Source organism: Nelumbo lutea, chromosome 1 (assembly GCF_056320005.1).
Source record: "Nelumbo lutea isolate HS-2025 chromosome 1, American lotus-T2T, whole genome shotgun sequence".
In the NCBI taxonomy this organism is placed as follows: domain Eukaryota; kingdom Viridiplantae; phylum Streptophyta; class Magnoliopsida; order Proteales; family Nelumbonaceae; genus Nelumbo; species Nelumbo lutea.
Window position 1 is genome coordinate 175,014,778 of NC_142684.1, and position 27,885 is coordinate 175,042,662.

Consider the following 27,885-nt stretch of genomic DNA (forward strand, 5'->3'; position numbering starts at 1 on the left):
GCCAATAAATATATAATTTACAAAACCTTGCATAATCTAAATTAATACAAACGCAACATATAATTAATTAATCATATCAAATTTTCAAATACAAACATGCATGATGTATTTATTACACATGATTAACTTATTTAAATTTTTTACTAAATGAAATGTATGGCCCAAATTAACACATTGGTGTGATTAACCTGAAAATTAAAAAATAAATAAAATTGAAATAACAAAATAAACATTCAATCATTCATTACCTAAATAAATTCATAAAAATCATTCATTTCATTCTTACCTACTGTTATAGTCCAAAATCAAACAACAATAAAAGGATATAAAGGAGTTGGGAACATCTTCTGCCCACACAAACTCTGTCTACGTTTATTGCAGTCACACATGGAGAACATCTCATCCTCTGCATAGTATTATGCAGGGGGAAATGTTCCCAATTCACGGGGGGAGGGGGGGTAATGTGTTGTGGGTAGACGTGAACAGAATTCTCGTGAATAAGAAATCTGAGCTTTGAATAAACAAGCTGAACCATTTCCAAAGTCACCTGCAAGAGATAGAGTGGGCAGGAGATCCGAAGTCTGATTAGGCAAGCCAAACCACTTCCAAAGTCACCTGCAAGAGGCAAGAGATAAAGAGTTTCAATCAAGGTGTGTCCTTAGACGAGAACCCTCTAATACTTAAGTCAATGAGTGAGCAATGGATTGTCGGACGAATCAAGGAAATTGATCGACGAGGAGATTAAAACCTCGAACTTCTTTTGATGTTGGGATACGACCCAAATTGGATGGACTTAAACTCTTGTTATTCTCTTTAATTAAAGTTAGCTTTTGCCTTAAAAAAGAAGTATTGGAATGGTAAGAAAGAAGAAAGTTAAAAAATAAAAAGTTAAGAATAGATTAAACATTATAATTAAAAAGAGGACCAGAGGGGTGTGCTTTCCTCTTCCTCTCATGCAAGGCCCACCTTGGAGCATAGAATTGTTGCTTTGAAATTTGAATTGATCACATGGGCTGTCCCAAAAATGTCAACAGTGATGCGGATTAAAAAGGAATAATTCCTAAAAGAAAGTGTTTTATTCTAATAAATATAATTATAAATTATGGACATAAAGCACGTTTTGGATAAATATATGCTGGCTGCGTTTGATTTGATGGAAAATAAGAAATATAAAGTTTTGATCGGAAAGTTTTCAAGAGATTTTTGTAAAATCTCTTTTTCCCTTATTCTTTAACAAACCAAATAAAGCCTAAAAGAGAGCCCAGCCCAAATCTCGTACAAGCAAACACCATACAAATACCATAACAACATGAAATCTATCCACACCACACATTAGAAATATTCCCTTATAAATTTAATATTTAAGCATGAAAGATATTCCTGATGTACGGATAGATTCCATTGTCTCAAAGTGTTCGCATAGTTTCTACTTCTAAAACATCGATCCCAGAGAAAGCATGTTAGTTTTATTGGGTGATGAAGGTTAGCAAAATTAAATTAAAGATTTAAGAAGGGTATAGAAGTGACAAAGGTGATCTTGATTCTAAGGCCGTGCTACAGATTAGTTTAAAAAAAGAGATCATGTAGATGGCAATTTCTTTTATAATTCACCGCTACCCGAAATCAATTCTAATAGCTAATAATTAATTAAGTTCATTGTGTTTTGCTTAGAAAGCATGGAAAAAGCTGTTAGCTAGAATGCACGCAACTCGAAGCAGTTTTCAGACACCGAATAACAAGAAAAAAACGTATGATATTAATTAATACAAGGGGTTTTTATAGTTCAGTCCACCCCAAAGCTGGAGCTAAGATTTTTAGGGGTGGATTGAATTCTAAGAGTAAACTGAATCATGGTTTTTAAAATCGGATCAGATCAGATGGTCAGATCGAAAAAACCAGGAGCTGATTAGGTGATTGGTTTCGGTTTTCCCCAAAACTGGAATTTCTTAAAAAATCATTGATTTTGGTCAGTAAACTGCTGACTCAGGTGGTTAATTGTTTGAATCGTTCGAATGGTTTTGACTGTTTTTTATTTTTTTAATTATTTTTATTTTTTTATCAGAACAGGTTGACCGTTTGGTTCGAATGGTCAGACTGTTCGACCCGATAACGGACCCCTAATCGGTTCGGTCTCCGGGTTGGTTTTGAAAACCATGGACTAAATTCACAGGCAGGATGCGATTTACAGGGGAGGGCTATTAGTAGAGTGGGAAGGGGTTGTAATTCAGATTTCTGATGTGGATTGTAGTCCACTTATCCCTTAATACAAATAGTCTACTTAAATTCTTTGTCTACTCAAATAGTCAAACTAATGGTAGGGATCATTCAACTCTTGTGTGTGTAGTCAATATAAGATATGAGGCATGTTGGGAAATGGGGTCACTGAAACTTGGAGAAGAAGCTTTGAGGCGCGTCTGAAGACACTATCTTTAGAACATTATTTGCCCCCACAATGTTTCACTAAGTTTGCTGTTGGGTTACAAGCAAATTTGTTCCCAGGAAACAATAGAGCCTTGGGCGAGAATCTACAACTAACAAAGTTGAAGAGTCTCCGAAGAAACCTTCTGTGAGTCTGCAGCAAATAGGATTTAGAGAGAGAGAGAGAGAGAGAGAGAGAGAGAAAGTGATTTTCGAAAATATTGTGTGTGAAATGCCTGATTCATGCTCCTTAAATAGTTTATGAAGAGTTAGGAAGAAAATGAATGTGTTGGTTCAGATAAAGACACCGTGAACAGTCACAATGTTTGACAGTCACAATTTCAAATATTGTGACTGTTTAAAAGGTAGTTAACAGTTAATGACTATTAACTTTGAATTGTGCCTCTTGATTACACCCGATCCAATCGTGGCCGTTTATCACATCAATGGTCAGCATCGCACCAAGTGCGAACAAAGTGTGCCTCATTGCGCCGCATGCGCACACACGCGCGTTGCGTGGTTGCAAGCCTCCATACTCTACTATTTCTAAGGAGTGTAAATCAGCTCCTATTAAAAAACTCAAAACAAAATTTGTAATTTTCCAATGTGGGACAAGTTTAAAACTGATTTTAGTAAGAGAAAGGTTGTTTTGTAAAACAAGTGTGCAGGTGTAATTTCTGATGTAATTGACCAATCAAACCCATTGGATTTAATTTCTAATGAGATTAAAAATTCATGGAACGGTCAAACCGTTCGACCCGGTAACCAGACCCCTGACTGGTTTAGTCTCAGAGTCGGTTTTTAAAACCATAAACTAAATTCACGGGCAGGATACGATTTATAAGGAGGGCTATTAGTAGAGTAGGAAGGGGCTGTAATTCAGATTTCTGAGGTGGATTGCAGTCCACTTACCCTTAATACAAATAGTCTACTTAAACTCTCTGTCTACTCAAATAGTCAAACTAATGGAAGGGATCATTCAACTCTTGTGTGTGTAGTCAATATAAGATATGAGGCATACAATAGTTGAAGAGTTGCTTTACCATAAATGAATTCCTACCATCCCCTTACTATATATCAAGATGAACTTGGAGCAACTCTAAGTAGAGAGAAGGCAGCTCTTAGTTTAAGGCTATTCCCCTTCTCCACAATGTCTACAGGCTTAATTGGGTCGAGGTTTTGCTAAAATATGAATTCCAAAAGAATTCCAAGTTGGAGAAAAGATCACTGATAAAAATTAGTCTTTCGGGGTTAAAAATTCAAATGAAATTTACATACAATGGATGACACAAGGAACCCATAAAACAAAAAATGTTTTGATACTGAATTATCTACTCCTTATGTGGAAGACTTACTCTCTACAAGTGATATTTGCAACAGAGGCTAACTGAGTTTGTAGTAACAATTTTGTGAGGTGTCAATTGGACACAAATTGATGAGGGCGGATTTGGCCCTCCAATGACACCTAGACACCACCTAAGTGAGTTTGTAGTGACACATGGCATCTCAGAATAGGCAGAAGACACCTAGGCACCACCTAAGTGATGATTTGGAGTCCTAGATCGTGGCTCATCTTTACCCCGACTTAGTGACCTGTCTTTACCCTGACCTGGCAACCTGTCTTTATGCTAACCTAGCGACATCGACCACAACTTAGTTCGGCTAGAAGCACCTCGTCACTGGCTAAAGTGACCTTGACACAAGGAGCGACCTCCCTCGAAGGCGTGCTAGCCTGACTAAGGTCTAGGTGACGACCTGCGAGATGTGCTCGCCAACAAATTCGGCATGCATATCCCGACACTCCCACGATTCTTGGAAGTTGGCCCACGTATTGAATGTTCCGGAGGATGGTCAATGTGCATGGAAGTTGCCTTCGAGGATCTCGGACTGATTAGGCACGATCTCCCAAAAATCTCGGATGCGATGCGTGAGGCCCACACCAAACAATGCCTGTATAAAGGCACCAACTGCAATGACACAAGATGTATGCACGTGATTTTTCTACTCTCTAGCTCTCAAAGCTTTTAGCTCGCGCCACAGTACACTGACTTAAGCATCGGAGCGACCTCGCTGGGTTAGCCACCCTGGGTTCTCTGATTCGCTATCTTGCAGATCCACCTAGTTCACTGCTCGATTGGAAGCCAAATTATCCTCCAATAGGGAGTAGTCAGATCGGGCTACATCAATTGGCATCGTCTGTTGGAAACGCATAAGAAGCTAAGTTCTCACATTCTAAAAGACTAAGTCCTCTTCTTCCAGAAAGCTAAGATCTCACCTTTTAGAAACTAAAGTTCTCACTTTCTAATTTCCACTTTTATGAACTCAAAGGCACCTTTGAGTAGCATCAACACCCAGAACGAATACTGATTACTGGGGGGCAAAAACACCTATGATGAACCTGGAGAATTCCCTTGTGACAATCAGACAAGTTCAAGCCAAACTTAGCATCCCCAGTGCCCCAAATAAATACCCCGCTACCACATGTGAATGCCCCTCTCCCCATGGTAGCCATCAGCAGTTCCCGTCGGGATCAAAGCGCGGCAGTTCCATGAGATGAAGCATGAATTTCCAGATGTGAGCATGGGAGCAGGTCTACGTATTCATGTCGATGCAGAATAAGTAATAGCAGAATAACTTTAACAACTTGTAGTTTGTCGACAGGCACCTTAGAGTAAGGCTGTCCTCATAGGTTGAGCCAATCATGGTTCCCGTAGGAAGTTGATGGCCAACAGACTAAGCAGCTCTGCCGACTTTATTTCAGCTCGGGTAAGCCTCATCAGTCCTCTTCGCGAGGTATCCTCTACAAGATGAGCTCTTCATGGTTTCCGCAGGAGTTGGCGGCCAACGGACTGCATGGACGCCCTTGCAGGTCAAGCCTCCCAAGGCTCCCATGTGAGCTGGTGATCGAAAGTCAGTAGTGCTCCCCCTGTAGGTCGAGCTCCCAGTGGCTTCTTGTAGGAGTGGTTGACCGACGTCACTAACGAGGTGGACGCAGTGCAGCCATGGCCCTGAACTGTCGACTCACAACGACAACAACATTATGCCCTCGCCAGGGGGCAGAACATGTATGATGTATTCTTGCAAGCACTCACCCAAGAAGATAATCCCACGGGATGACGTAGAAGCAGCCATATCAGAAGTTACTACAGAATGACTACCCACTTAGGCGGAAAGGTCAGGTCGCACATTGGCTAATCAAGGATAAGGAGAGTGGACCGCGAGTCACTCTCAGATCCTAAGGGCTAAGGTGCCAAGTTGATAAAAGACCTCGGCACCACATGAGACCAAGTAGCATCTTCGGCATGGACAAAATCAAGGATAATGAGAGTGGACCACAAGTCGCTCCTAGAGCCTAAGGACTAAGGTGCCAAGCTGATAAAAGACCTTGGCACCACATATGACCCAGTCGCCTCTTTTGCATGGGCGAAATAAAAAGCAATTCACATTCAGAATGAGAAAGAAAACAAATGAAAGACTAGTTCGCTCTCAGCACCATGATGGATCCAAACTTGGCCGATTTCTTCACAATCGACCTCCACCTCGGTTGCAGGCTCTGCATCAAACTCACTGGCTAGAACCAACTCGAAGGATGCTGCATCGAAGTCTACCTAGGTGGAGTGACCTGATAAAGCAATCACACAGAACCCCCTCTTGAGGACGGCATGATGAGTTTCACTCTTGAGGTACTTAGCCGGATTGCAGAACCTCTTGATGGTCACATCCCTAATAAGGTAGATGTCCTAGGGGTACCTACTCCACCTCTCATTGAGCAGATGAATTCACTCTCATGCCCTGAAAATAAAGATGGCAAGGTCCTGCATAAGGCTGCAAACACTTGGACTCTTCCGACCTGAGAAGCAAATTGGATTGATGCTTACGAGCTTATCGAATCAGTCATTCCAAGCCAAAAGTAGCAATCTACTCCCTTTGCAGAGTTACTTTCAGCTCGAGAGTGGGGGGCAATTGATGAGGGCGGATTTGGCCCTCCAATGACATTGTGACACATGGCATCTCAGAACAACTAGATGACACCTAGACACCACCTAAGTGATGATTTAGATTCCTAGATCGTGGCTCGTCTTTACCCCGACCTAGCAACCTGTCTTTACCCTGACCTGGCAACCTACCTCTAGCGCCGACCTGGCGACCTGCCCCTAGCGCCGACCTAGCAACCTGTCTTTACCCTGACCTAGCAACCTACCTCTATTGCCGACCTGGCGACCTACCCCTAGCGCCGACTTGGCGACCTGCCCCTGGTGCCGACCTGGCGACCTGCCCTTGTTGCCGACCTGGCAACCTGCCTCCACTGCCGACTTGGTGACCTGCCTCTAGCGCCGACCTAGCAATCTATGAGACGTGCTCACCGTCGATTTCTACATGCATCCTATCACTCCTGGGTCTCTCGAAAGTCAGCTCTCACACCAAATGTTTTGGGAGTAAGGCACAAAGATTGGCCTACGTGCATGACTACCTCCGAGGACTTCGGAGCAGTTAGGCACATCCTCCCAGAGATCCCGGATGTGTTGCGTGATACTCACGCCAAACAATGCCTATATAAAAGCCTTACCTCCAACTCTAGGGGGGATGCACAATTTAGTTCTCGCAGCTCTCCAGCTCTTTCACATTTGGCTATGTTAAAATCTCTGATTCGCTAACTTAAGTCAAATCACTTGTAGAGAATTCCAAAAAAATTCCAAGTTGTAGAAGAGATCACTCATAAAAATTAGTCTTTAGCGATTAAAAATTCAAATGAAATTTACATACAATGACACTAGGAACCCATAAAACAAAAAAATGTTTTGATGATACTGAATTATCTACTCCTTATGTGAAAAAAAAATGTTTTGATGATACTGAATTATCTACTCCTTATGTGAAAAAAAATGTTTTGATGATACTGAATTATCTCTCTACAAGTAATATTTGCAACAAAGGCTAACTGAGTTTGTGGTAACAATTTCCCTTTGTTTTGTTGTTAGAAATTCAAATATCTTATCCTAAAACGAATTTATATTCCCTTTTTACTGTTAGTAGATTCACATTATTTACAAAGAAAAAATGGAAAGCATAATGATAAAAAAAATTGGATGAGAAGAGAAGACATGAAAGACTGAATCAAATAAAACCTTAAGATATGTGCCTTATCACTATTTGACATATATCTAAAATCTAACCAAAACTAAAGGGCTTTTACAAAACCTAAAAGAAAAAAGAAGCACTAAACAAAAGGACAAATGATCCTTAATAATGGAGACAAATTCACACAGTAGAACCTGATCTATTCAAGAGAAATAGAGAATAATTACCAATCATGATTGCCACCAGAAATATCCCAATTTACACTTGGATCTTAAAACCAGACATAAGTAAACTTACTAAAATACTACAATAGTAAATTCCAACTTGGGGATGGAAGGGGAACCACCGAAAAAACTAAAACCCTACTTGATATAGGAATAAAGTTTATGCAGATGAGGCTATGGTAGAATTTTTACGGAAAAAAAAAATGATCGAAAAGAATCGATGATGAAATTGAAAACCTACTTAAAAATGCAGGTCTTCAAGATGAACTTATTGTCAACGCTGGTTCTAAAGCCAAAATTGTTCAAGTAAGGTTATCCAATTTTGTGAGGATAGCAGAACCTACAATGAAGAAGAAAGAGATAATAATTTAAATCCTTTATTTTCTGTTTGCTTCCTTCTTTTTTTCGGCGGTGGTGGGGTGGAGTCATGGAGGGTTGGGATAACTTTCTGGTTCTTGATATATAATAATTTCCTGTTCTATTTCTAGAAGGTCTATGTGTTGCCTTCGACCTACTTTGGAACCATTCAAAAGCAAACAAAAAAAAATAAATAAGAAGAAGCTAGGTTGCAAATAGAAGAAGCTTCTACCTGACTTCATGCCATTAAACGTCAGTTGCAGAAGGGTTTCTCACTGGTTACAGCTAGGGCTCGGAAGAAAGGAAGGGGTTCCTTTGCGAGAGAGATTATCCTGTTACATGTGATATTAGTCTGGAGAGAGATTTGGCCGGCCCTGCTTGTGACTATCAAACTAGGAGAGAGTCAGACTCTCTCCTTTGCGAGAACTCTCTCCTTTGTGAGAGAGATTATCCTCTGTTACATGCGAGGTTAGTCAAATTGGGAGAGAGATTCAGCCCTTTTGATCCATTGGAATACAGGGAACTAAACCGAACTAAGCCAGGGGTACACGTGTCAAACACAGGGTCCTCAAAATGGTATACGTGTCGAGCACAGGGTGCTCAAAATGGTACACGTGTTGAGAATTTAGAGGGTCACCGTACACCCCCCAAATTCTTTAAGTATATAAGTAGATGAGAATAGTCTATTCCTATATTCTATTTAGTTTAGATAAGAATTGAAATGAAATTGAAATTAATTGAAATTAGCTAAAATTAGATTTCGTTCCAAAGAGAGGGAGAGGGAATACCATTCCCTATGAGGAATGGGAATAAGATTCCAATTTTGATCAACTAAATTATTGGAATCCAAATGGTTTATTCTCAATTCTAATATTTCTGATGAGGGCAGATTTGGCACTCTAGTGACAGTGCACCATATGGCGATCCCAAAATTGTCGCATGACACCTTAGTACCACGTAGGCGATGACTTACCTTAACCAAAATGATGGAAACCCAACTGTCAACCTACTGGAGACCTAGTTGGCGACCTACCTCCATTGACCTGGCGATCTACCTCTCGTAGCTCTCTAGCTCTCTCTGAAAAATTTCCAGTTCGCTGACTTAACCATTAGAGTGCCCACCCCGATAAAGCAACCCGGGCACTCTAATAATGTCTCTTTGCAGGTCATTCCAACGAACTAGCCAGCTCGATGTCTAATTCATCTTTAGCAAAGAATTATCCAGCTCGACATCCGAGTCACCTTCCAACAGGGAGCTGCCAAATTGCACATCATCAATTTCCATACCACTATTCCCATGAACCAAATGAGCCCTTAAATTTCTTTTGTATCATTTCAAAGTAGGTTGTAGGTATTTTATGAGACAGGTATCCAGAAAACAAACTTACTACTTAAATAGTTGTTCATGAACCTAACCTTTTAACCGATTGAATTATTTGGTAATGCACTAGCTACTCTATGCGCTACTACTTGTATTGTATTCAAAATTCAAACCAAAGAGGAAAGAAAATGTTGAAGAATGAATGAAAGCAACCACATCTCCCAAGTATCTGACTGAATCTTAAGCTTTTTATTTATAACAACATGAAAACCGTGGCTTTATCATCCACCATTGATGGTAGCATTTTCCTCCAATAGAAAAAAAGTAGAGAGAATGACTATTCAATACACCCTAAGAATTCTTAACCCCACCGTATAGTTGGAGTAGGTGTCAACTCAGAATTGATGTCAATGGCGGGTATTGGTGTTTTAAGGTATGGTATTTGTCATTTTGAATTATGAAGGGTTGCAGTGGAATTCAGAATTCTGCAGCCTAACACGCTTTGGTCAATCCCCAGCTAAACAGTCAATGTCCAGCTATCCCCAACCGTCTACGACACGTGTATTGTAATATCTAATATGCATCATATTGGCATGAGCTCAAAATTGAAAGGACAACAACTATAAAAATGGTACCATGCACACATAAATTCCAACAGAACCAATATCATGCATCTGGTTCTAATTCCCCTCTCTCTCTCTCACTCTCTGTGTTTTCCTTTTTTCAATGGTTGATTCTCTCCGGTTGCTTGTTTTCACTATCGCTTTTATCCTTGTTGTCTGCAACTCAGAAGCAAACAAGTCTTCCCGACCACACACACTCATCCTTCCCATCACCAAAGATGCCTGCACCCGCCAGTACCCAACCCACATTCGCCAAAGGACTCCACTTGTGGCTGTGAAGCTTGACCTCCACCTCAGTGGCAAGTTCCTTTTGGTGGACTGTGATTCCCGTTACAACTCATCCTCCTACCGCGTAGCCTCTTGTGACTCAGCTCAATGCAAAGTAGTTGGGAGATGGGTAAGCGAGTGTGGGGATTGCTACTCATCGCCTAGGCCAAGTTGCAACAACAACACTTGTATTGTCATACCAGACAGCCCTATCATTCTCTTGGCCACAATCGAAGAACTCACCCAAGATGTGATCAAGCTCCGATCCACAGCTAGGTCAAAAACTGGACCTATTATTCGCATCCCTGATTTCCTTTTCTCATGTTTGCCCAAGTTTCTCTTGAGATGCCTGGCTACATGTGTTAAGGGAATGGCAAGACTTGGATTGGGATGTCGTCTCTACTTGCAACAGCCTTGAGCTTTGATCGAAAATTTGCCATGTGTTTGTCATCATCAACGAGATCTCTTGGTGTGATATTCTTTGAAGACGGTCCCTATGTCTTGCATCCTAATGTTGATGTCTCCATGTCACTCATCCACACCCCGCTCACCATCAACACTATAAGCACAGCAACCGCTTATGCACCGCGTGAGCATTCAGTTGAGTACTTCATTGGCATGAAGTTGATTAAAATCAACAGAATGCTCATCTCGTTCAACTCAACCTTGCTACAAAAAAGGCGTAGGCAAAACAAAGATCAACATAGTTGTGCCCTATACTACTCTAGAGACCTCCATCTACAATGCTCTGACCAGTGCTTTCATAAAAGCCAATGGCCTCTATGGGATTCACTAAAGTGGCATCTATATCTCCTTTTAGGGCATGCTTTAGCTCAAGGAACATTAGTCATACTCGAGTTGGTCCAATTACCCAAATATCGATTTGGTGTTGCAAACACCGGTCGTGTACTGGAGAATTTTTGGAGCCAACTCGATGGTGCGAGTGAATGTTGATGTATTGTGTTTAGGATTCTTAAATGGAGGTTCGAGTCCCACAATTGGTGCAGTGCGAAGATAAACCACATTGAGAAAAGCTTCAAAGGAAAGAGAAGAAGTTGAATTATCAGGAAGAAGAATTATTCACTGAATAATTAAGAGAAAATTCAATATCAAAAAATTGTCTTAGCCTTCCCCTAGCTACTCTTCATATAGGTTTATACCCTTATGGCTCCTACAAGAAAGTTTCCTAATCTATGAAAGCACTCCATAATAGAATCTAACTAAAACTCTTCAAAGAGAATGTCCTAATTGAACAAAAATTCAGAAATCATGAACTAATACTAACTTGGTAATTTTGAACCAGAATAAAAGTCCTACACTAACACTAATTTGGTAATTTAGAACTAAGATAGAAATTCCATGTAGGCACTAACTTGATAAATTCGAATTAGAATAGAAGTTATGCGCTGGCGCTAATTGGTAACTTTGAACCAAGATAGAAGGTCCATTCTAGTGCTAACTTGGTAATTGATTACTCAGTGGATTAGTAACATCATCCAAGCTTCTTATGTGTCTTGAAGTGGTCCCAACTTGCATAGAACTTATTGACCTTCTCCTATACTACATCATCCTCCCCGGGTTTTAGAGAATTTGTCATCGAATTCAAATCATCATCCGACTGATCGCCAACATATGGTATCAAGTGTTTGACATTAAAGACATCGTGGGTGCATATATGGATGCGTAGCTTTAGTCTGTAAGCATTCTCACTGATGACGTCAATTATCTCGCATGGTCCAACCTTCATTAGTGCCAACTTTCCACATTGCCCAACTAATAGGTGGTCCTCTATTAAAATGGCCCAAACATAGTCTCCCGCATCAAATACTACTTTCCTCCTTTTTCCATCAACATGTTGTTTGTACTTAGCATTGGCTACCTCATTGTTGTAGACTTCTTCCTAGAGGTTCTTAAGCTTTTGTACCATATTATCAGTCTTGTCATGAATTTGGCCTAGCTAAGTACTAGTAGCAAGATCAAGGACGCTACGAGGATTGGCCCCATATACTACTTCAAATGGATTGTATTCGGTACTCCTGTTTCTAGACCTATTGAAGGCAAACTCAGCTTGTGCTAATAAGATATTCCATTGTTGTTCATAGCTAGCTCCAAGGGTTCTCAAAAGATTCCCCAAACTCCTATTGACTATTTTTGTTTGGTCATCTGTTTGAGGATGATATGAACTACTGAATTGTAATGAGGTACCCATTAGCCTCCAAAGACTTCTCTAAAAGTGTGATATGAACTTAGAGTCTCTATATGAAATAATCGAAGATGGTAAGCCAAGGAGTTTGACAATCTCCTTGAGGAATAAACCAACAATAAGTGAAGCATCCATTGTCTTCCTACATGTAATGAAGTGAGTCATTTTTGAAAAATGGTCTACAACCACCATTGTAGAATCGACCTGTCGCTGGGTACGTTGCAACCCAAGAATGAAATCCATAGATATATCTACCCAAGGTCCTTTAGGAACTGGGAGGGACATGAATAATCCAGCATTGGTTACCGTTCCCTTAGAAATTTGGCATATATAACAACGCTCCACAAAACTTGTGATGTCTCTCATCATCTTGGACCAAAAGTAACTTATTGAGACGAGAAAAATTGTATTGTCTCACCCAAAATGTCCTTTATTGTGAAGCTCTTTGATAATTTTCAGCTGCCATGAGCAATCAGGTATACATAGGTGGGTCCCCTTGAATAGGAAGCCATCATATACCACAAAGTTTGTCCTACTACCTACTTGCATACCCTCCATGATACCAGCAAAATGAGGGCCAGTGAAAAATAATTCATAGAAAGTATCAAACCCTAGTACTTATGCTCAATTTTTTGGATAACATGGCTCTCCTTCGGCTGAGTGCATCCGTAACTTGATTGTGCACATCCAAGTTATGTTTCATAAAAATGAATATTCTTGGAGGTATGTTGCTCATTTAGCATGCCTTGCATTCAACTTATGTTGGCCCCCAATATGCTTAAGTGCATCATTATCTGAATATAGGATGAACTATTTATAGATGATATAATGTTGCCAAAACTGGAGTGCTTGCACCGCTGCATAGAATTCCTTATCATAAGTTGAGTAGTTAAGGCATGATCCATTCAATTTCTTGCTATAGTAGGCTATGGGCTGGCCACCTTGGTTGAGAACAACACTGTTTCCAACCTTAGAGGCATCACAATCAACCTTAAAGGGTTGCTCGAAGTTGGAAAGGGCTAGTATGGGTGTAGTTGTCAATCGTGCCTTAATCTCAATGAAGGCCCTTTCTGCTTCAGTGGTGAACACAAAATTGGTATTGGCCTTGATACAATTTGTATAAGGTGCCATTACAGTGTTGAATTTGCTAATGAATTGCCAGTAAAATCTTGTAAAACCATGAAAACTTCATGCTTCAGTAAGTGTTTTGGGGATGGGCCACTCAACAATGGCACGAAACTTCTCTGTGTCTACAGAAACTCCTTTTCTTGAGATGGCATAACCAAGGAATAAGACTCGATCTGTGGCTATGATACACTTCTTCATAGTTGCATAATGGTGCTCCCTGCTCAAAGTCATAAGTATATCTCGAAGATGCATGAGAGTTCATATCAGTGTTTTATATGAGAATATCATCAAAGTACACCACAAACACATTGAACAATAAAAAGCTTGAGAACCTGGTTCATGACCCTCATGAATGTGTTTAGTGAACACCTTGGCCCTAAAAAGTTGATCCAACATGTCATCCAAGAGTGGAATTAGAAATTGGTATTTGATGATTATCTTATTAACTACCCGACTGTCAACGCACATCCTCCAAGTGCCATCCTTTTTTTGGCACTAATAAAGTGGGAACCGCACATGGGCTCATGCTGTCTCATATGAACCCCTTACCAATCAGCTTACTACTTGCCTTTGTAGCTTCTCATGTTCAGTGGGACTCATTCTATAATGGGCCTTGTTGGGGAGACTAGCACCCAAAATTAAATTTATGCAATATTGGATATCTCTTAATGGTGATACTCCTACCAGTAAGTCCTCAGGAAACACATCAAGGTCGGCTTTTTCCCTTTAAATTCAAAAGAGTAGGTTTTCTTTAGTCTTTTATGGACTACATAGCTATCAAATTGCAATGGGTGCCCAAGTAACAAATGGCAAGCATCCATGCATACAACACCACACCACGCACGATCACTATAATTATTGCCAATAGAAAAGCTCACTAGACACCATTGTGTGACTGAAACCTCATTCTTTCTTTTTAGCCATGCAAGCTTTTAGGGGTGAAGATGTTGTTGAATTTTTAGGTTTAGCTTGTGGACGACTATTCGCTATAACATTCTCACAACTCCCGCTATCATTTACAAGGCTTGCTACCTTCCCACCCATAGTATACGTGGCATGGAAGATACTATTTCTTAGAGAATCTGATGATTCATCCCTAGGAGTTAGGAATGATCGCTGCATCACTAAGGCCTCTCCCACATCCCTATACACCATTTCTCCTTCTAAGGTTGTTTCTTCATTATAAGAGTAAACCACAGGTGGGGTTGAATAGTTAAATGCTTCCAATTGAGTTTCATTCTCATTTTCTACATACATTGCCCATTTTCTTTTATCACCTCTAGAACATTCAATAGATTTGTGGCTTGCATCACCACGCTTAAAATACTTCAGTCCAGGTGGACCCACCTGGTTTGATTAGGTCCACATAGAGGTGTAAATTGAGACGTGCCACCCGCGGCTCGGCACGACCCAACACAAATTTGGACTGGACTAGCCTGACACAACACGATAGCCCATGGGCCGTGCCAGGCCCGACATGATGGCCCGCGTTGTGTTGGGTCAGGGGTCCATGGGCTGGCACGACCCACAACACAACCTATCAATGGGCCGGCACAGCACGGCTTGCAATGCCTGTAGCGGGCCACGCTCAGCCCGTCCGAAAACTAGCCATTGGGGGTTTTTTACATAAATACCCCCTAACAGCTATAAAGGGGGTATTTATGTGTTTTGCTTATGGAGGGGAAAATGACCAAAATGCCCCCCAACAACTATATAACAACTAGTTTAGAGCAAGCTTTTTAGGTAAAGTTATAAATAACTTTACAATGACCAAAATACCCCTTCTAACAACTAAAAAATAGTTAGTTTTTAGGGTATTTTGGGCAATTGAATTATTTTTCAATTCCTATAAATAGCCCTATCCTTCCACCATTCTCATCACACCAATCCAACAATTCTCTCAATCTCTTTTCTTTCTCTCTCTCATACATTCTCTGCAATCTAAGTGAACTTTGATTGGTTGATTGTTTGATTCTCCAATTCTCAACTTTATTGAAGTTTCAACAAGAAAAAGGCATCTCAAACCAGTTCAAGTATCTCAAGTTGGCAATTTGGGAGGCTTGGACATTGAAAAGCTTTAACCGTTGAAATCAAGTTGGGATTCTGAACCGACAATTCGGGTAAGTCCAATTAATTTAATTTTTATTTTTTATAATTAAAAAATGTTCGTCTTTTCCCAAAACCAATTCCCCAACATGTTCACTGTTGACGATATTCAATCGCATCATGATAGTGTTAGCACTGATGCTATTGATATTGATGGAAGTGGAACTTTCACCCTTGATACTGATACTAGGGGAAAGAAAAAGAGGGCCTCTAAATTGAGTAGCCCGGTTTGGAAAATATTTAAAGTAGAGGATATTGAGGAGAGAGGGAAAAATAGTAGTTTGCAAAAAATGTAGAAAAAACTTTAGCTATTATAGCAAGGGTGGTACTGACCATTTGAATAGACATTTGCTCACACATAAGAAGGAAGAAGAAGAAGAAGAAGGGAGAGAAATAACACAAACAAAAATTGGGGGGGGGGGGTTGGTATATTTAAATACTCACAAGAAAAAAAGAGACAAGAATTAGAAAAATACATTGTACATGTAGAACAACAATTTTTGTTAGCTGAAGATACTAAGCTTGAAAAATGGTTGTTTAATTCTATAAATCCACAATATAAAAAAGTTTTTAGGAACACTATTAGATCAGATGTTTTAAAAATTTTTTATTCATATAAACAAAATTTAATTTATTTGTTATCAAATCTTAATTCTAAAATTGCAATTACTTTTGATGTTTGGACATCTAAATTTAACATAAGTTATATTTGTGTTACCGACCATTTTATTGATGAAAATTGGCTTTTAAATAAAAGAAATTTAAGTTTTACTAGGATTGAATGGCCACATACTAGCCCAACTATTGTTGTAAGCATTTTAAATACTTTACATGCTTATGGAATTGAAAATGAATTATTTTCTATTAGTTTTGGTAATGCCAACAATAATGATTCTGCAATAAATATTTTAAAATCTCAATTAAAATCATGTTTAAATGGTAAATTATTTCATATCAGATGTGCATGTCACATCTTAAATTTATGTATTCAAGATGCTTTGAGTATTATTTCCACTCATATTTCTAAAATTAGAAATTGTATTATATATATATATTAAAAGTTTAGGGGCAAGAAAACAAGAATTTAAATATTTATGTCAAAATTATGGTTTAAAATATAAACATTTTATATTAGATATAAAACATAGATGGAATTCTACCTATGCTATGTTAGAAAGTTGTATTTCTCATAAATAAATTATTACTGATTTTTATAATGCAAAAATGCCTAATGATATTATATTTGAGGAAGACTGGGAAATGACAATTTGTATAAGAGATTTTTTAAAACATTTTTTATGATGCAACTAATGAATTATTAGGTATTTATTATCCAATTAGTTGTAATTTACCTTATCAATTAATGATGATTAGTGATTGCTTTGCAAAATATAGAAATAATCCACAATTTAAATGTATTGTTGAAATAATGGAAAATAAGTTTAAAAAATATTGGGAGAACATTTCTCCCCTTTATTGTTTAGCTACAATATTAGATCATAGGGTTAGGAAAGATGGTTTAGATATTTTACTTGAAACATATTGTGAAAATATTAATATTGAAATTGGAAATATAAAAAAAGATATTAATAATTTATTATTTGAAATGTATAGTTTATATGAATCTGAAGCAGTAGGAAGTAATCCTATAACTTGTACAACATCTTCTGCTATGTTAGAAAGTTGTATTTCTCATAAACAAATTATTACTGATTTTTATAATGCAAAAATGCCTAATGATATTATATTTGAGGAAGACTGGGAAATGACAATTTGTATAAGAGATTTTTTAAAACATTTTTTATGATGCAACTAATGAATTATTAGGTATTTATTATCCAATTAGTTGTAATTTACCTTATCAATTAATGATGATTAGTGATTGTTTTGCAAAATATAGAAATAATCCACAATTTAAATGTATTGTTGAAATAATGGAAAATAAGTTTAAAAAATATTGGGAGAACATTTCTCCCCTTTATTGTTTAGCTACAATATTAGATCCTAGGGTTAGGAAATATGGTTTAGATATTTTACTTGAAACATATTGTGAAAATATTAATACTGAAATTGGAAATAAAAAAAATATTAATAATTTATTATTTGAAATGTATAGTTTATATGAATCTGAAGCAGTAAGAAGTAATCCTATAACTTGTACAACATCTTCTACTTCTGATCTTGAGCCCAGTAGTAGAAGAGAAAAACTTTTTTATTTAATAAGTAGAAGGCAAAAATTTGCTACTTCTACAACAAGTTCATTTATTGAACTTAATTTTTATTCATGTGATCTACTAATCCCTCTATTGTTTACAGTTCCATCGGAGTCTTGTTTTAGTGCAGGTACCAAGGTGTTGGACGATAAGAGAAGCTACATGAACGATGAAAGTATAGAGACGTGCATCTGCTTTAAGGATTGGCTAGATGTAGAAGATAGATTAAAAGACAAAGGAGGGCATGATACTGCAACAGATATTTCACCTGAACCAGATGATGAAAGTCGTGATTCATGATCATGAAGTTGACTAGTTGTATAGAATATTTTGTTTTTTCAAATTATTGTAAATTTTGTTTTAATTTTATTCAATTTATTTTCTATTTTTTTTAATGTAATTTTGTATTTTCACTTTGTAACTAAATTGTATTTTTTTATATTTATTAATTTATTCCATTTTCATATTTCATTCATCCAAGTATCCAATCATTGTATTTGTAATTTCTATCATTCAAATTTAAATGAAATAAAATTCTTATTTTTCTTCCAATTTGTTATTCCATCATTCTTATTTGGTTAAGTATTTTTTTTCATTTATTTGTTAGATTTCTCATATCTTAATTTTTCAAATAGTACCCAAAGTTTAAAAGAAAGTTAAATATTTTAGTTTTACACTTTTACTTAGAAAAGAAATAAAAAATTTCAAAAAAAAAAACAAAAAAGAGTAAAAAAAATCAGTCTAGCCCAGCATGGGCTCGCACGAGCTTGGGCTATGGGCCGTGCCTGGCCGACCCCCAAAATTTTCACCAGGGAGGGCAACACAGCCCGTGATGGCCTGTGGGCTAGCATGGTACGGCCCGCACGGCCCAAACCCACAGCCTGACTTGCAGCTAGGCCCATAGCATGGCACGACGTGGCACGGGCTTGGGCTATGGGCTGTATTGGGCTGACCCCCAAAATTTTCATTGGGGAGGGTGGCACGGCCCATGACAGCCCACAGGCTAGCATGATATGACCCTCCCTTTCCGTGGGCCGTCTACGGGTCTGTTGTGCTAGCCTAGCACGACCCACTTTACACCTCTAGGTCCACATCCTTGGTTTTGGTTCAACCTATGGGACTACGAATGATTTAGAGGTGGGTTGGGATTACTACGTAGGGGTGGTCTAGCCACATTAAAGCGTGTTGGTGTGCCATAGAAACATTATAGTAGTCAAATAGGTCTAATATATCCCGATTGTTTGGTGTCAACCCACCTGTATACCTAGCCACCAATTGGTCTTCAATTTTAGCTAACTTTTTTGTATATTCATCTACTATATCAGTTCCTTGATTTAGATTTTGCAATTCTTGATTAAGTAAACGGATATAATTATGGGGTAGAAATTCTAAGCTCATCTTTGCCTTGAGTTTCTCCCATGTCTTAATCTTTTCCTTACTCTCTTCTATTGCATAACCTTCAATTAATGCCACCATGCTATTGCTCGTCCTCTAAACCAAGTGGTTATTAAGGACGCAATCTTATTTTTTGGAACTTCCTTGAATTCAAGAATTTCTTCTACCACAAAGAGTCAATCCATGAATTCTTCTAGAGTCATGCCTCCCTTGAATTTTGGGATCTCAACCTTGAGATCTACTTTCCACTGTCTCTAAAGAATTAAGAAGCAAACAATAATGAGAAAAGCTTCAAACAAAAGATTAGAAGTCGAATTATCAGGAAGAAATTTTTTTCACTAAATAATTAAGAGAAAATATTCAATATCAAAAAACTATCTTACCCTTCCCCAAGCTACTTTTTATATAGGCTTACATCCTTATGGCTCTTATAAGAAAGTTTCCTAATCTATGAAAACACTCTATAATAGAATCATACTAAAACTCTTAAAAAAGAAAGTCCTAATTGAACAAAAATTTGGAAATCATTATCTAATGCTAACTTGGTAATTTTGAACCAGAATAAAAGTCTTGCACTAACATTAGCTTGGTAATTTCGAAGTAAGACAGAAATTCCGTGCAGGTGCTAACTTGGTAAGTTCAATCTAAGATGAAAATTCTGTGTTGGTGCTAACTTGGTAAATTCGAAGTAGAATAGAAGTTCTACCCTTGCATTAACATTGTAACTTCGAACTAAGATAGAAGGTCCATGCTGGAGCTAACTCGGTAATTAATTACTTGGTTGGATTAGTATCGTCACCCAAACTTCTTACATGTCTTGGAGTTCTCCCAACTTATATAAAACTTATTACTCTTCTCCTATACTGCATCAACAACTTTGATCATTTTGGGTAGGTGATAACTCTGTATTTTGATGCCTTAAGGGCATGATTTCAAGGGTATTTTCGATCTTAGAATAGTTAAAGTATGTCATTTTCTCAGTTAAATTCAATGTTGTGACCTCTGAGGGTCTCTATGCTACTTCTGTGGAAAACTAGGGAAGTTACATGGCGGAAATGTAGTTTTTGGGAAGCTAGTGTGAAGTCTAGCTGAGAGAGGGGGTGTTTTTGTGAAAAACTGAGAATAGGAGGGCGCCTTCTATCTGTTAAACCCAGAATGGCGCCCCTCCTACTGCATTAGCATGCTCCCCTCTCATTAGCAAATCCTAGGGCGCCTTCTAGCTCATTCTTGTCATCCTTAGCAAACCCTAGCCACCCCTAGCTGCTCAATCTCCACTTTCCATCTCTTCTAATATCCACCATTCATTTTAGGGCACTCTCCTTTTAGCTTTCTAACCCTAGCGCGCTACCTAACTTCTAATCCTCACCATTCAGCCCCTAGTCATTAGATCTTAGCCCTCCATTTCATTTTCTATCTCAGCCATCCTCTCTAGGGCACCACCCACTCCTTTTAGTCTCCACCTTTCAACCCTAGGCGCCTTAATCTCCACCCTCCATTTCTGGGCGCCCAAATCTCAGCCCTATATAATATTGGGCACCCTTTCCTTCTCTTCCCAGCCTTAGGATCAACCCAGAACCATCCTAACCCATCATTAGAAAACTTAGTGTGCCCATATTTTTGCTAAAACCCAACTGTTGTGCCCTTCTTTCTCTCTAATCCTAGTTCTATCCAACATTCTCTATTAAAAGGACCCAAGGGCTCCTGAGAAGGGGTTGGATTCTACCCCCAAGTAAGATGGAAGGCTAATCTTGAAAAGTTCAAGGGTAGAGGAAGAGTAGAACGCCCAAGCAAGAGGAGGGGTTCTTGCTTGAAGTTCGCCAAAGCAACTATTGCCACCTCTGGAATCGGATCCCAACCATTTTAATTCAGTTTTAGATTTAACTTTTGTTCTTTAATTTCCAATCTGATTTTTCCTTCTTGCAAATTTACTTTTATTCAGTTAAATTTTTTCTTTGTATCTTTTCTGCAGATCTGGAATTCGGCCAGGTAAAACGGAAGGCCTAGCTCGAGAAGTTCAAGGGTCAGAGGAGAGATCTAGAGACTACTACCTCTGATTGGATTATTGACTTTCTTTATTTAATTTCTTTTATTTATTTATTTCTGTTATTTATTTATTGTTATGCACTTCTCACTTTCAGCAGTGTTCGGATTTTACTTTTAATGAATTCCAATTTAATTAATTAAAGTTTTGTGATTTTACAACTTCCATTTGTGCTCTTTTATCCAAATTAAATTTTGTAACGATTTTTCCCTCGCTTCCCTGTGGATACGACCAATTCTCACCATTTACTGTGTTTGTAATTGTTATGAGAAACGAAGAAATTTATAAATATTGAAACTGGTGTTCCAAAGTGGTTAACGACACGCTTCCAGAGACACCAAGTTTTTGGTGCTGTTGCCGGGGAAGCAACGGAGAATTTTTTTTTTTGCTTTATCCGTATCTATTTCATTATTTTTTTATTTTTGTTTTATTACTCGATTCGTTATCTCATTTTAATTCTTAATTCTCTTTGATTTTGAAGGACGAAATAGCGAAAGGTGGGGTACCATAGCATTACGGGACTACGAGAGAGAAGAGAAGAGTAGTTTAATTGGATTGCATTTCAGGTGTAGTCATCCCATTTTATTTTTCATTTTTTTATTTTTATTTTTGAACTCTTTTTTTGGTAGAATAGTGATTTTCAAATTTTTAATTATTTTTTTTCTAGATCCGATTTATTTTTTTAGTATTTTTTTTCTTTCATTTTGTTTCTAGATCTATTTTCTTCTTTATTTTAATTTCTTGTTTGAATTTCTGTTTTAGTATGTTTGTTTTTTTATTTTCAAAAAAAAAATTGTTTATTTTATTTTTTTATAGCCGCATAATCATTTTTTTATTTTTTTTTTGATTTCACCTTTTGAGTAGCTATTTTTTTCTCTCTTGTTAGAATTTATTTTTGGTAGTTGTTAATTCTTTTTAGCACAATTAATTTTTTATTTTCTGATTCCAATAATTATTTGTTGCTTTACTTAACTTCCTTTTTTTAGTTATTTTATTGAATAATTATTTGTTAAATAGGAAATTGTTTGAATTTTTGAATTTGAATTTAGATTTAAATTTTAATTTGAATCTGAATTTGAATTTGAATTTGAGTTTACATTTCAAATCACGAATTTAAAATAATAAAAAAGTAAAATTAAAAATAATAAAGAATTTTAGTTGATATATTAAAAAGTTTTGAATTTGCATTCCAACATTTAGGGTTTGATATGCTAGAGCATGCATCATTTAGGATTATTTAAGTGCTGAAATTATTTTGTTAGTTGTGAATGTGTTAGGTTTTTCTTTTATTATTTTAATTGTGCCTTTTGCTTAATTAGTTTGTTTTATTATTTTATGTTATATTGCTGAATTGCATATTAGAAATAATTATTCATGCATTGTAATTAGTTGCATTTGCTTTGTTTATTTTGTTTCTTTCCATTAATCCATTTAAGGGCAAGGCAACTTAAATAAGATAAGGTGGGGATTTCGTCACACTTCCTTGGCCCAAAAATCACCATCCTTCACATGTGGTTCACCCTAAACCCTAATTTAAAATTTGGATAGCAAGATCCTTTAGGGAGCCTCACATTTGGTTCAAAAGTGTGCTGAATTTTAAGGAAAATTGTGATTACTTTTCATAACTGACAATTGGTGTCTAAGGAAAAAGGATAAATGACTAAGCCTAAGCGGGTTTAAATTTGAAATTAAAATTCAAAATTTAAATTTCAAACTTAAAAAAAAAGAAGAAAAATGGGGTCAAAATAAAATAAAATGAATTCAATGGCTGGAGTTTGTGGAATGAGAAACTACTTCCAACTGAGCCATGGGTAGATTGGAACCATGTGTCTCAACAACTGGACAAGATTAATGGGATGGCCCAAAGACTTGATCAAGTCCTTGCATTTCGTCAACAAAGTAGCCCACACCCAACCTTGTCATTCTACCCAACATGTTCCATCTGTGCAAGCTCGGCCCATCATGTTAGCTAGTGCCCTGTAGTGGGTCCATGTCAACCAGTCATTCTAGACCAAGTACATGCGGACAACAGATTTTTCCAACCCAATGCTAATTCATTCTTTTGCCCATATAATCCTAGGTGGGAAAATCAGCCCAACTTCACTTATGCAGCCCAAGCCCAAGAAACACCCCTGCCATATGTGCACTCTCAATGGTCTGAAGTCCAGACTCACTGGGAGTACAATAATTACCCTAGGACTCAACTGGCTCAACTATGTCAAACCTATACACAGTTCCAACAACAGTACCATCCATCTAACTCCATGGCCCAGCAATTTCAGAGGCCACAAGTGCAAAACCAATTCCAGCAGATGTACCCTAGGAATCAACCGGTTCAATCTTATCAGGCCTATCGCAACCTCCTCAAACCTATATAGTAGATGATCAATTAATGCAACTTCAACAGCTAATCCTAAATTAGCAGCAGTCCGTTGATAGATTAGAGAGCCAAATAGGACAGCTAGCCAAAGCCAAGGCGAGGAGAAAAGTAGGGCAACTACTAAGTTAACTGGTTGTGAACCCTAGGAATCAGCTACCAGGTCTTCCTCCACAACAAATTCAACCACCTCTTAAAAACCCTCAATTCGAAAATGCCAAAGTTGTTACAACTTTAAGGAGTTGGAGGATTTTAGAGGACCCGTATGAGAAAAAGAAAGTTGAAGAAGAAGAAAAGGAACAGTAAAACCTTAGGTTGGGGGGGGGGGGAGAAGAAGGAAATGAAACTTTAGAAAAAGAGCCTGTAGTGAACCAACTTGCAATCCCCTTTCCAACCGCACTCACAGACAAGTTGTTGCAAAAGAAGAAAGAAATGTGCAATGAGGAGATCAGGGAATTATTCAAATAAGTCCATATTAATATCCCTCTCCTCGATGCAATCTAACATGTCTCGGCCTACGCCAAGTTTCTAAAAGAGTTGTGCATTCAAATGAGCCACGATTGGCCCCATAGAAAATGATGCTCTCGGCAGATGTTAGTGCGGGCCTCCTAAACCAACTTCCTTGAAAAATGAAAGACCCGAGTGCTCCTCTCATAAGCTGTATCATCTCTGGAATCACCTATGATAGGGTCCTATTAGATCTTGGGGACAATGTAAATCTGCTTCCATCCATCATCTATGAAATGTTCAGGATCGATGAGTTAAAACCTACACCGGTAATTCTACAACCCGTTGATCAATCAGTCAAAACTCCTCAAGGTGTTATCGAGGACATTATTGTTAGGATAGAGGACTGTTATTTTCCAATAGATTTTGTTGTCCTAGACATGACACCAACTGGAGAATTGAACCATAACCCAATAGTCTTAGGATGGCCGTTACTAGCAAAGGCCAGTGCAAACATCAATTGTAAATCGAGAGAAATGGACATTTCATTTGGGGAGCAGAAAGTCTGGTTAAATGTTTTTAGTGCCTCTAAGTATCCAAACCTAGGGGAAGATGAGTGCAAGGTGGATATAGTGGATGATCTTTTAGATGCCCTGCCTACCCCTTGGTTAACCCAATCTAAACCATGTTTGTGGAAAAAAGAAAGTGAGCCTGAGAGTCTAGATGAAAAATGTGTATAAATGTGTTTGGCTGAAGATGTTAAACTTAACGTTGGTTAGGAGGCAACCCAATGTAGTTTCCAGTTGTTTTTAGGATTAGAGTTTTTCTTTTCTTGATTCGAGACTAGTTAGCCACCCTTGAACCCCTTGGGAGAACCCTCTTGATTGTTCCCTTTGGCTCAAGTCCCTTTGCAACATTCTAGTCATGCCATTGGGGACAATTGCACTTAAGTTGGGGGTGAGGAAAGAGTGAGAGAAAAAAAAAAAAAAAAGAGAAGCTAAGCCTTTAAATATGTAGAATTAAAATTTCACTTAAAAAATTTAAAATTTTTTCCATTAAAAGAGATTTCCAAATAGAAAAAGTTGAGGAAACTGATAAAAAAAATATTGAATTTTGTAGAAATTGGTAGCTAGTGATAGGAGTCAAAATTGGTATTATTTGAATATTGTTGAAACCGTTTAGAAATTGAAAAATACTCCCAAGTTTGCCCCTACCAAGATAAGAAGAAAAAGATGGAGAAATTAGACAAATATTCTTCAAATTGTTAGAAATAGTGGGCCCTAAACAATGTTGCAAAAAAAAAAAGAGAGAGAGAATAAAAGGTCAATGGACACCCTAGACTTAGTAATCGGGTCTCTTCACCTAAGTCAAGTGTCGAGATTCGCGTCAAACAGAAAAGAGAATGCCAAAAACACTTACCTAACACTTAGTAACCATGAAAATAAGTGTGCATATCATGTTCAGGGGTAGAATCTATTGTAAAAAATGATAAGAAGAATACCCACCTAATTTCAAAAATCAATCTAAGCTTATAAAGACAATATGCAAATGGAAGGGTAAATAAGATTTTCAAGCCAAGTTTCTACGATATTCAAAGTATGATAGTTTTACCCCTTAAGCCCAATACCGATCTATACAAAGTTTGAGAACTCTAGAATCAGGATACTTGGCTAATTTTGTGAGGGATGATCTTGCAATGGGAATGATCTCTTTACTCAGTGTAATTTTAAGGCTGCATTGCCAAGGGACTAGCAATGGTTAAGTTGGGGGTGTGATAATTCTGTATTTTAGTGCCTTAAGGGCATCATTTCAGGGGTACTTTCAGTCTTAGAATAGTCAAAGTGTGCCCTTTTTCTAGTTAAATTCAATGTTGTGATCTCTGAGGGTCTCTGTGCAACTTCTATGGAAAACTAGGGAAGTTACATGGCTGAAATGCAATTTTTGGGAAGTTGGTGTGAAGTCTAGTTGAGAGAGGGGGTGTTTTTGTGAAAAATTGAGAATAGGAGGGCGCCTCCTATCTGCTAAACCCAAAATGGCGCCCCTTCTATCGTATTAGCATGCTCCCCTCTTATTAGCAAACCCTAGGGTGCCTTTTATCTCACTCTTTTCATCCTTAGCAAACCCTAGCCGCCCCTAGCTGCTCAATCTCCACCTTCCATCTCTTATAATCTCCACCATTCATTTTAAGGCACTCTCTTTTTTATCTTTTTAACCCTAGGGTGCCACCTAACTTCCAATCATCACCATTCAGCCCCTAGTCACTAGATCTCAGCCCTCTATTCCATTTTCTATCTCAGCCATCCACTCTAGGGCGCCACCCACTCATTTTAATCTCCACCTTTCAACCCTAGGCGCCTTAATCTCCATCCTTCATTTCTGGGTGCCCAAATCTCAGCCCTACATAATATTGAGTGCCCTCTCCTTCTCTTCTCAGCCTTAGGATCAACCTAGAACCATCCTAACCCTTCATTAGAAACCTTAGGGTGCCCATATCTTTGTTAAAACCCAGCTACCGCCCCCCCTCTTTCTCTCTAATCTTAGTTGTGTCCATTATTCTTTATAAAAAGGACCCAAGGGCTCTTGAGAAGGGGTTGAATTCTACCCTAGGTAAGACAGAAGACTGATATTGAGAAGCTCAATGGTAGAGGAAGAGGAGAATGCCCAGGCAAGAAGAGGGGTTCTTGCTTAAAGTTCGCCAAAGCCACTATTGCCACCTCTGGAATGAGATCCCAACCATTTTAATTTAGTTTTAGATTTAACTTCTGTTCTTTAATTTCCAGTCTGATTTTTCCTTCCTGCGAATTTACTTTTATTCAGTTAAATTTTTGCTTTGTTTCTTTTCTGCAGATCTAGAATTCGGCCAGGTAAGACGGAAGGCTAGCTTGAGAAGTTCGATGGTCAAAGGAAAGATCCATAAACTGTTACATCTGATCGGATTACAAACTTTTTTTATTTAATTTCTTTTATTTATTTATTTATTTACTTTTATGCATTTTTCACTTTCAGCAGTGTTTGGATTTTATTTTTAATGAATTCTAATTTAATTAATTAAAGTTTTGTGATTCTACAACTTACCTTTGTGTTCTTTTATTCGGATTAAAGTTTGTAACGATTTTTCCCTCGCTTCCCTATGAATATGACTCATTCTCACGATTTTATTTCAGTTTCCGATGTGATTAAGGACACGGTGGGCATCAGTTGTTGGAAAACAATCTTTTACGATTCGATATTGTAGCTAACAAACTTGGATTCAGCTCGTCGCATCTTTTAGACGGACAACCTGTGCAAATTTCAACTTAACATCCAATGCTTTTGGGCTTTGCCAAGTATAGACTGACTCGTAATTAATGAGTGATAATCTGGTTGAGTAATAATCTCGATAAAAACCAGTGGCAGGACCAGTCAAGAGTACTCTTCTGATTAAGAGCTTCTATAACTTGTTGAGCATCCCAATATATACATACTTCATTTACATCCCATTGTGAAATCTCTGATAATGCCTGCCAAACAGAAAATAATTCAGCTTGCAAAACAAATGATATATCATTTGTTCTTCCTCCAATTATTCGAATACAGGATAAGCTATTGGAGATAAATACAGCACCATAGGAGTAAAGAAAATCTAAGATTTTACCTGCATCATTAAAAATAATGAGATCTATTGAACGAGATATATTAAGAGGGAT

General features: G+C 37.9%; 1 long non-coding RNA gene and 1 pseudogene across 1 annotated transcript; one reads left to right on the forward strand and one right to left on the reverse strand.

Moving 5' to 3' along the window:
- Positions 1-244: 244 nt before the first annotated feature.
- On the reverse strand, positions 245-8,553 carry LOC148879346 (uncharacterized). The gene is made up of 2 exons (XR_016099590.1): positions 8,311-8,553; positions 245-615 (listed from the first exon to the last, which is right to left on the reverse strand). It is a non-coding gene; the product is annotated as an uncharacterized LOC148879346 (long non-coding RNA).
- Positions 8,554-10,679: 2,126 nt separating this feature from the next.
- LOC148879347 (putative aspartic proteinase GIP2 pseudogene) lies at positions 10,680-27,531 on the forward strand (annotated as a pseudogene).
- The last annotated feature ends 354 nt before the right edge of the window (positions 27,532-27,885 follow it).